Consider the following 11,677-nt stretch of genomic DNA (forward strand, 5'->3'; position numbering starts at 1 on the left):
CTTCAAACTTTTCAAACAAAGGGCCACTTTATTGCCCTTCAGACTTTAGGAGGGCCGGATTGGGGCCAGTAAGGGAAGAAAATGTCACGGACCCGGAATAAGTGAGAACAAATATGGCCTTAGGGTTGGTGGTCAATAGGAAGAGGAGTATTCCCCCTATTAGTAGAAGGAATAGTTTCCCATCATTGGTATCAGTGGATAATATAGTGCCCTTTTGTTAGTGTCAATGGGAGGAATAGTGCCTCATGTCAGTGGAAGGAATTGTGCCCCAAGGGCTGGATAAAGGCTAGCAAAGGGCCACATCTGGCCCTCGGGCCGCAGGTTGGAGACCCCTACTCTATAATAACATCACAACATTTTACAACGTGTGGGACCCCTGGATTAGGAAAAATCTCCTCTGTGGACTGAGAGTGGACAGACCTTCTTATCACTACTGTGTCTACTGGCACACTCTATCTTCTCTTTCTTTTCTCTCCTCTTTTTTTCTAACGTCTTCTCCCTTTTCTGTTGGATTTGAGCCGACTATATCCTAATGGACATTGAGTGGTGCCTTATGCCTCGTACACACGGCCGGACTTTCCGAGAAAATAAGTCTGAGGGGCTTTTTTTCTAGGAAAGTCCGCCCGTGTGTATCCTCCATCGGACTTTTTTTCTCAGAAGTTCGACGGACCCTAGATAGAGAACCTGTTCTCTTTCTTTCCGTTGGACTTCCGACTGACTCACGACGGACTTTTGCATGGTCAAAAGTCCAACCGTGTGTACAAGGCATAAGGGGCACTTTTTTAAAGTATAGGAGCACCTATACCAGTGGTCTCCAAACTGTGTCCCAGGGCCAAATGTGGTCATTTGCTTGCATTTATTTGGCCCTTGGGGCAATATTTCATCCTCTGACACCAACAATAAGGCACTATTCCTCCCAATGACACCAACAATGAGGCATAGTTCCTTCCAATGACACCAACAATGGGGCATTGTTTCTCCCAATGACACCAACAATGGGGCATTGTTCCTCCCAATGACACTAATGATGGGACATGATTCTTCCCACCCAATGATACCAACGATGTGGCACAATTCCTCTCACTGACATCAAAAAAATGATAATTGTTTACTCCCACTGATGCTGGGACATTTTCTACTTTCAATGGCCACATTCCGGCCCCCCTAAAGTCTGAAGGACTGTGAACTGGCCCTTTGTTTTGAAAGTTTGGAGACCCCTGACCTATACTTTTATTATCATATGCATGGCACCAGTGGCGGCCAGTGGCACCACCCCCCTAATCCATGCGCCCCTAATTTTAATGCAGGGTGCCGGACGCATGGATTCCAATGGGAGTTTTATTGTTATATTTTTAAGAAGCACATGATTAGAGCCAGAGGATTCGCTATTGTCTTCCTGATTCTCCTCCCGGCTCAGGATTGCCCCCCCCCCCCAAAAAAAAATATACACCAGCCGTCAATTGATAAGTTCTAGTTTATACCTTGCACATGCTATATGATGGGTGCTTTTACTAATGTGATGTTTGACCTGCTCACATGGTGCGCTTTATAGGAAATAAAACTTGACAACTACATAACGCACCCTTCTCTATTCATAAGAGATGTTCACTTTTGCTCAGTAATATGTTCTTTGATCTCTTTGTAACCACAACATTTATGGAACATATGCTTTGTACTGTAAGTAAGTATAAAAAGTAAGTATAAATAAAACAAAAAGTTTGAACATTTGATACATGTTTTTTTTTTTTTAGGAAAAGCTCTAACCATAACATTTTAATTGACTTTGGCATAATAACCACTTCAGCTCCAGAAGATTTACCCCCCTTCATGACCAGGCTGTTTTTTGCGATACGGCACTGCGTTACTTTAACTGAAAATTGCACGGTCATGCGACACTGTACCCAAATAAAATGTATGTCCTTTTTCCCCCACTAATAGAACTTTCTTTTGGTGGCATTCGATCACCTCTGCGGTTTTCATTTTCGCACTATAAACAAAAAAAAGAGCGACAATTTTAAAGATAAAATTTATATTTTTTACTTTCTGCTATAAAACATCCAATAAAGAAATTGAAAAAATATTCAATTTATTCATCAATTTAGGCCAATATGTATTCTGCTACATATTTTTGGTAAAATAAATCCCAATAAGCGAATATAGATTGGTTTGCGCAAAACGTATAGCGTCTACAAACTTTTGGATATCTGTTTATTTATTTTTTACTAGTCGCAATCAGTGACTTATAGCGGGACTGCGATATTGCAGTAGACAAATTGGACACCTAACTGACACTTTTGACTCTTTTTGGGGACCAGTGACACTGATTCTGTGTATACAATGGAGCATGGAGCATGGGGGAGCTCGTGTCCATAATGGGGGTGGTAGTGACACAGCCCCAAATAATCTAGAATGGCTCAAAAGTGATATGGTCCAGAAATATTTAGACAAAATAAAGGTGAATAAAGCACCTGGACCAGATGGCATCCACCCACGGATCCTGAAAGAATTGAGCTCTGTAATTTCGAGGCTGTTGTTTCTAATATTTAGGGACTCATTAATAACTGGAATGTACCAATGGATTGGCGCAGGGTCAATGTGGTGCCCATATTTAAAAAGGGAACAAAGGGCCAGATTCAGGTAGAATCGCGGCGGCGTAACGTATCGTAGATACGTTACACCGCCGCAATTTTTCATCGCAAGTGCCTGATTCACCAAGCACTTGCGTGAAAAATTCCGCAGGCGGCCTCCGGGGTAAGCCCACGTAATTTAAAGGGGCGTGTGCCATTTAAATTAGGCGTGCTCCCGCGCCGGACCTACTGCGCATGTTCCATTTCGAAATTCCCGCCGTGCTTTGCGCGAACTGACGTCATTTTTTCGATCGGCGACGTGCGTAGCGTACTTCTGTATTCCCGGACGTCTTACGCAAACGACGTGAAATTTTAAAATTCGACGCGGGAACGACGGCCATACTTTATACAGCACATACGTGTGCTGTGTAAAGTTAAGGCACCAAAAACGATGACTAACTTTGCGACGGGAAACTAGACTAGCGGCGACGTAGCGAATGCGAAAATCCGTTGTGGAACGCCGTAACTCCTAATTTGCATACCCGACGCTGGTTTACGACGCAAACTCCCCCCAGCGGCGGCCGCGGTACTGCATCCTAAGATCCGAAAGTGTAAAACAATTACACCTGTCGGATCTTAGGGATATCTATGCGTAACTGATTCTATGAATCAGCCGCATAGATACTCTGAGAGATACGACGGAGTATCTGAGATACTCCGTCGTATCTCCGCTGTGAATCTGGCCCAAAGTCTTTGCCAAGTAACTATAGACCTGTTAGTTTAACTTCTATAGTTGGGAAGTTACTGGAGAGATTAATAAAAGACCACATGGATGAGTTCTTGCTGGAAAAAAAACTATTTAAGCAGCAGACAACATGGATTCATGAAAGACAGAAGTCGTCAGACAAACCTGATTTCCTTTTATGAAGAGGTAAGTAAAACCCTGGACAGAGGAGTGGCTGTGGACGTGATATATTTGGATTTTGCAAAAGCGCTTGACACAGTTCCCCACACACGGCCAATATGTAAGGTAAGGTCTACAGGATTGGATATATCAGTTTGTAAATGGATAGAAAAGACCAAATTCAGAGAGTCGTGGTTAATGATTCTTACTCTGAATGGTCCAAGGTTATCAATGGTGTACCCCAAGGTTCAGTGTTGGGACCCTTACTTTTTAATATCTTTATAAATGATATTGGGTCTGAGATCAAAAGTAACATTTCTGTCTTTGCAGATGACACCAAGCTATGTAGTGAAATAAATATATAAGGGGTCCATACAGTGAACTTGGTGTTGAGTTATTCACTTTGCGGTCAACACTGAGGACAAGAGGGCACTGAGGAAAAGAGATTTCATCTCCAAGTACGGAAAGGTTTCTTCACAGTAAGAGCTGTGAAAATGTGGAATAGTCTCCCTCCAGAGGTGGTTCTGGCCAGCTCAGTAGATTGCTTTAAGAAAGGCCTGGATTCTTTCCTAAATGTACAGAATATAATTGAGTACTAACATTTATAGGTAAAGTTGATCCAGGAAAAATCCGAATTGCCTCTCGGGGGATCAGGAAGGAATTTTTTCCCCTGCTGTAGCAAATTGGATCATGCTCTGCTGGGGGTTTTCACCTTCCTCTGGATCAACTGTGGGTATAGAATTGAGTATATGGGATTGTATGATGTATGATATTTATTTTATTTTATTTTTTATTTTTATGGTTGAACTATATGAACTTGTGTCTTTTTTCAACCTGACTAACTATGGGCCAGATTCACATAGGTGAGCGGCGGCGTAACGTATCTTAGATATCTTAGATACGTTACACCGCCGCAAGTTTTCATCGCAAGTGCCTGATTCACAAAGCACTTGCGATGAAAACTACGCTGGCAGCCTCCGGCGCAAGGCGGGCCAATTCAAATGGGCGTGTGCCATTTAAATTAGGCGCGCTCCCGCGCCGGACCTACTGCGCATGCTCCGTTTCGCAATTCCCGTCATGCTTTGCGCGCCGTGACGTCATTTTTTCGAACGGCGACGCGCGTGGCGTACTTCCGTATTCCCGGACATGTTAAGCAAACAAAGTAAAATTTTAAATTTAGACGCAGGAAAGACGGCCATACTTTAGACAGCAATACGATTGCTGCCTAAAGTTAGGGCACCCAAAACGGCGACTAAATTTGCGACGGGAAACTAGACTAGCGGCGGCGTAGCAAACGCGAAAATCCGTCGTGGATCGCCGTAACTCCTAATTTGCATACCCAACGCTGGTTTACGACGCAAACTCCCCCCAGCGGCGGCCGCGGTACTGCATCCTAAGATCCTGTCGGATCTTAGGGATATCTATGCGTAACTGATTCTATGAATCAGTCGCATAGATAGAAACAGAGATACGATGGAGTATCAGGAGATACGCCGTCGTATCCCTTTTGTGAATCTGGCCCTTAGTACCTAATTTAGTGATTAGTGCTAAAAACATATGCACTGTCACTGTACTAATGACACTGGCAGAGAAGGGGTTAACAGCAGGGGCAATAAAAGGGTTAACTGTGTTTTTTAGTAAGGGAAGGCATAGATCCGTGTAGGGGTAGTGATCTCTCTGTAGAGGTCCAACACAGCAACTAGTGAGTCAAAGCTAGAGCTCTCAAATTAGCAGGGAGCATGAGTTGTGCTGATTTTAGAGGTATACTTTATACTGTACATTGTAATGTGGTATTATATGCTACATTACAATGTATTTTTATCAAATTCTACCACCAGTTTGTATCACTTTTGCTGCAGTATTCTGACTGATAAGTAAAGCTTTGCTGATCTTCTTGTAGCCTTCACCTTTCTTGTGTAAAGAAATGATTTTCTTTCTCAGACCTTGTGGCATTTCTCCTCCATGCGGTGCCATTGCTGACAGTATGAAAAGGGAAAGGGTTTTCTTTGTTAACGATATGGCACTGCTTTGTTTTAACTGACAATTGCGCGGTCATGCGACGCTGTACACAAATAAAAATGATGTCCTTTTTTTTCCCCACAAATAGAGCTTTTTTTTCGTTGCATTTGATCACATTTCTGAGCGTTTTTTGCAGCTTAAAAACGGCTCTCCATGTTAGTCTATGGTCCCATGCGCATCATGACGTTTTTGAGCTGTAGATGGCTGAGCCGTTTTTAAGCTGCAAAAAAACCCCAGGACCAGTGCGTTCTGAAGCTCCAGCGTTAGGCCTGGTACACACGATAGGATTGATCCGCGGATACGGTCCGCCGGACCGTATCCGCAGATAAATCCTCTGGCGGATTTGGATCCGTTGGCATGTACTCACCATCGGATCCAAATCTGCGCGGAATTCAACCGCGGTGACGTGTCGCGCCGTCGCCGCGATGATGACGCGGCAACGTGCGGGACGCTGTCATATAAGGAAATCCACGCATGCGTCGAATCATTACGACGCATGCGAGGGACGGGTTCGGACGGATCGATCCGGTGAGTCTGTACAGACCACCGGATCGATCCGCTGGAGCCGATTCCAGTGGATAGATTTGTTAGCATGCTTACAAATTTTTATCTGCTGGAAATCGGAAATATCCGCGGATAAATATCCGCTGGAACGTACACACCAGGGGATCTATCCGCTGAAACCGATCCGCTGGGATTTTTCAGCGGATGGATCCTCTCGTGTGTACGGGGCCTCAGAGCTGTAAAAACGCCAGACGTTAAAAAACGCTCAAAAACGCCCAAAAACGCTCAAAAATAACATGGACAGGTGTTTTTAAGCTGTAAAAAAGGCTAAAAAAAAGTGGCTGTAAAAACGTCCATGGAAATGAAGCCTAATAATACTCTGTAAATCCTGCTGGATTTTGCTTCTAATCCCCTTGTGGAGGCTTCCATTTATAGATGGACATTTTATAGTTACACAACCAATCACATTGCTCTAATCTTTTTATATGGACTATAAACTGAAGGATTTATGAATACATGGTTATGGAACGAATCATTTGAGTTTCCATGATTTCTTATGGGGAAATTTGCTTTGATATACAAGTGCTTTGGTATACAAGTATGTTCCTGGAATGAATTATGCTTGCAATCCAAGGTTTTACTGTAAAGGTTTTCTGACAAATCTGTTGGGATGTACTCTGATGCTGAGCCCTGTAGATCAGGAATTAGACACAAACTGGGAGACTTTAAATAGCATCTTTATTGTTGATCTTAATAAAGATCAAAGCTTGTTTACCGTAGATAACGTTAGCAAGCAAGGCTAGGGACCATTGAAGAACCAGAAATATAACTGGATTCTACCAGCTCCACAGACAGTAAGATGATGTAAGCTCTCTGTTTTCTGCTGCCAAATTTCCATTAAATACATATGAAAATTAATCTTCTTGAACAGCAGTTATAATAGCTAATGTCTGCTATTTGTGTATTCCGATGCTTGGTTTTGTTAGTGCCTCCCATACTATTTAGCTGCCTTGATCTGAAAGTTGGACTCCAGGCATACAACTATGTGCAGCTATAAGTCGCTGATCACCGCCATTACTAGTAAAAAATAAATAAAAATATCCCATAGTTTGTAGACGCTTTGGGCCAGATCCTCAAAGAAGTTACACTGGCGTATCTATTGATACGCCGCGTAACTTCTATTTTGCTCCGGCGTATCTTTGTTTTGTATCCACAAAACAAGATACGCCTGAAGCTGTGCTAGATCCGACTGGCGTACATCTTAGTACGCCGTCGGATCTAAGGTGCATTTTTACGCTGGCCGCTAGGTGGCGTTTCCGTCGATTTCCCCGTCGAGTATGCAAATTAGCTAGATACGCGAATCCACAAATGTACGTCCGGCGCATTTTTTTACGTTGTTTCCGTAAGGCTTTTTTCGGCGTATAGTTACCCCTGCTATATGAGGCGTATCTTATGTTAAGTATGGCCATCGTTCCTGCGTCGAAATTTTAATTGTTTATGTCGTTTGCGTAAGTCGTTCGCGAATAGGGCTTTGCGTAGAATGATGTTCACGTCGTAAGCATTGGCATGTTGCGGGTTAATTTCGAGCATGTGCACTGGGATACCCCTACGGACGGCGCATGCGCCGTAAAAAAAAACGTCATTTACGTTGGGTCAAGACGTATTTACATAAAATACGCCCCCATCACATCCATTTGAATTGTGCGCCCTTACGCCGCCAAAGTTACACTACGCCGCCGTAACTTACGGCGTATATTCTTTGAGGATAAGGAAAATACGCTGAAAGTTACGGTGGCGTAGTGTATCAGAGATACGCTACGCCGGACGCAACAATGCGCCAGGCTACGTGAATATGGCCCTTTAACTTTTGCGCAAACCCATCCATATACACTTATTGGGATATTCTTTTACCAAAAATATGCAGAACAATACATATTGACCTAAATTGATGAAGAAATTAGATTTTTTTTTTTTTTTATTGGATGTGTTTTATAGCAGAAAGTTAAAACATTTAAGTTTTTTTTTCACAATTGTTTTTTTTTTGTTTATAGCTCAACATAAAAAACAGTGATGATCAAATACCACCAAAAGAAAGCTCAATTTGTGGGGGGAAAAAAGGACCAAAATTGTATTTGGGTACAGAGTTGCACGACTGCACAATTGTCCGTTAAAGTAACACAATGTCGTATCGCAAATCAATAGGGACCTCAGGTGGCTAACGACTGGCCCTCCCTCTCCCTGCGGCTGCACAGCATGTAGTAGTATAGCTGCATGTAAAGTAAAACATTATTAAAGCAGAGTTCCACCCAAAAATGGAACTTCCGCTTTAAGTGCAGGTGACCCCCTAACATGCCACATTTGGCACGTCATGATATTGCGTGTGGAGCGGATACCCTCTTTTTAGTGGGATCCAGCTCACACTTCCGGGGGACCGTAAGGAAGATCACCTCTCCCCCCCTCCCTCTCAGCAATCATCTGGGACACGTCACAGGTCCCAGAAGATTGCCCGGCCAGTCACAGTGCGGCTCTTTGTGGTGATATTGGGTTATTTATCCCCATACACACTTTGGGCCAGATTCACAAAGAGATACGACGGTGTATCTACAGATACACCATCGTATCTCTGACTTACACTGGTCCTATCTATGCGCCTGATTCATAGAATCAGATATGCATAGATAGGACTAAGATCTGACAGTGTTACACTGTGTTACACTGTCGGATCTTTTTTTCAATTTAAAAATGGCGCCGGGGGCGTTCCCGCTGATTTTTGATAAATAATTTGTAAATCAGCGAGATACGCAAATTCACGAACGTATGCGGACCCGTCGCAGTGTTCTTACGTCGTTTCCGTAGCGGTTTTCCCGTCGTATACTTACCCCTGTTTTTAGCAGGCGCAGCCAATGTTAAGTATAGCTGGCGTTCCCGCGTCGAATTTGAATTCTCCAACGTCGTTTGCGTACGCCGATTCACGAACACGCGCGTCGCAAGTCCCACTCACGTCGAAATCACTGACGTCCTAGTGACGTCAGTGGGAGCAATGCACGCCGGGAAATTCCCCGGACGGCGCATGCGCATTTAAATCGGCGCGGGAACGCGCCTGATTTAAATAGTACACTCCCCTAGCTGCGGAATTTGAATTCCGCCGGGGGATTTAGGATCCGCCGTCGCAAGTTTGGAGGTAAGTGGTTTGTGAATTAGCCACTTGCCTCCTAAACTTGCGGGAGCGGATCTTAATTCACGTAGATCGAGCAGATCTATAGATCCGCTGAGCTACGTGAATCTGGCCCTTTCAGTCAAGCCCAATGGTAAGTCCGGCCCAGTACATCTATATTAATTAGACCAAAATGAGGGACAAATGAGGAGGAATGAGGGACATTGCTCCAAATCAGGGACAGTTGGGAGGGAACTATGCTCTTTACGCAAGTGGCCATGGGGCTGTAAAAACAGGAAGTTGATCTGCGGTTTTTACTGCCTACTGACCGCTAATAATATTGCGCCTACAACGGGCTGCGGCTGCAACCGAACATATAATGAATGGGATCACACCGCCACCACGCAGCTACCACGTATAAAGCATGCCGTTGTTTGGCTGGCTTTATTGGATAAAACAGGCCTCCAGGAGGTGACATATAAACCACCTGTCAGCTGCCTCAGAAAAGTGATCCACCATTTATCAATTTTCAGAGGGGCAGCAAATACTACTGTACAATGCATTAATGTTTAAAAATAGTCGATTCCATATAAAGTAGAGGTGATTAGTTGCTATGGCTACAGAAATCATGGCCTATTTGTCACATGCTGTCATTTACAATATGTATTTTTTTTTTTTTGCAGAAACTGTGTAAGGTTCCATTTGCATCTCATTGGCGGCACAGATCATGCCATATGAAGTGTGAATATAAACACAAACACTCTCGAAAGAAAAGAGGAGCATCTATTACTTTCAATGTGGTTAGTCTTAGTTATTCTCTTTTGGTCTGGTAAATATACAACTAGAAGTGTTTTGTTATACATTTGTAATAATTGCAAAACGTATCTGTAGGTCCTGCCAAACATCTTATCAGCTAAGTAGCTGCTCACTGCCTGGGCTGCACTCATCAGTTACATTGTTCTCAGCTATCTCTGAGGACTACAGAACCACACCCCTCTATTTTATGGGGAAGAGGAGAGGGGGTGAGGTTTCAAGTCTTAATGCCGCGTACACATGGTCGTTTTTTGTGATGAAATAAAACAAAGTTTTAAATCATGAAACAAAACAACATTTTTCAAACTTCATTTTACAAAACGACGTTGTCTACACACCATAATTTTTTCAAAATGCTCTAGCAAAGCGCGGTTACGTTCAGCACGTACGACGGCACTCTGTTCCATTCAAGCTCGCGTCATAACTTGCTTCTGAGCATGCGCGGGTTTAAAAACGTTGTTTTAAACGTCGTTTTAAACGTCGTTTTAAACGTCGTTTTAAACATCGTTTTACCCACACACTACTATTTTAAATGACACAAAAAACGATGTTTTGAAAAACGACTTAAAAAATTGAAGCATGCTCGAATTTTTTTTTGTCGTTTTTCAGAAGTCATAAAACAACGTTTTCCCCACACATGGTCATTTTAAATGACGTTTTTAAAAATGTCGTTTTTTTTCATCACAAAAAACAACCGTGTGTACGCGGCATAATACACTTCTTTTCCTAATGTGACAACGCTGTTCCTTCATGGATACAGTACAGCTGGTGAGCGATGACACTCCAGAACAGGAGTGGGCAACTGCAGCCCTTCAGCTGTTATGAAACTGCAAGTCCTATCATGCCTCTGGGAGTAACTATCAGTCTTCCCATCATGCCTCTGCTTCTAGAAGTAACTGTCAGTCTTCCCATCATGCCTCTGCTTCTGGGAGTAACTGTCAGTCTTCCCATCATGCCTCTAGGAGTAACTGTCAGTCTTCCCATCATGCCTCTGCTTCTGGGAGTAACTGTCAGTCTTCCCATCATGCCTCTAGGAGTATCTGTCAGTCTTCCCATCATGCCTCTGCTTCTAGAAGTAACTGTCAGTCTTCCCATCATGCCTCTGCTTCTGGGAGTAACTATCAGTCTTCCCATCATGCCTCTGCCTATGGGAGTAACTGTCAGTCTTCCCATCATGCCTCTGCTTCAGGGAGTAACTGTCAGTCTTCCCATCATGCCTCTAGGAGTATCTGTCAGTCTTCCCATCATGCCTCTGCTTCTAGAAGTAACTGTCAGTCTTCCCATCATGCCTCTGCTTCTGGGAGTAACTGTCAGTCTTCCCATCATGCCTCTAGGAGTATCTGTCAGTCTTCCCATCATGCCTCTGCTTCTAGAAGTAACTGTCAGTCTTCCCATCATGCCTCTGCTTCTGGGAGTAACTGTCAGTCTTCCCATCATGCCTCTAGGAGTATCTGTCAGTCTTCCCATCATGCCTCTGCTTCTAGAAGTAACTGTCAGTCTTCCCATCATGCCTCTGCTTCTGGGAGTAACTATCAGTCTTCCCATCATGCCTCTGCCTATGGGAGTAACTGTCAGTCTTCCCATCATGCCTCTGCTTCTGGGAGTAACTGTCAGTCTTCCCATCATGCCTCTGCTTGTGGGAGTAACTGTCAGTCTTCCCATCATGCCTCTGCTTCTGGGAGTAACTGTCAGTCTTCCCATCATGCCTCTGCTTCT

The sequence above is a fragment of the Rana temporaria genome, chromosome 3, assembly GCF_905171775.1.
Source record: "Rana temporaria chromosome 3, aRanTem1.1, whole genome shotgun sequence".
Lineage (NCBI taxonomy): Eukaryota > Metazoa > Chordata > Amphibia > Anura > Ranidae > Rana > Rana temporaria.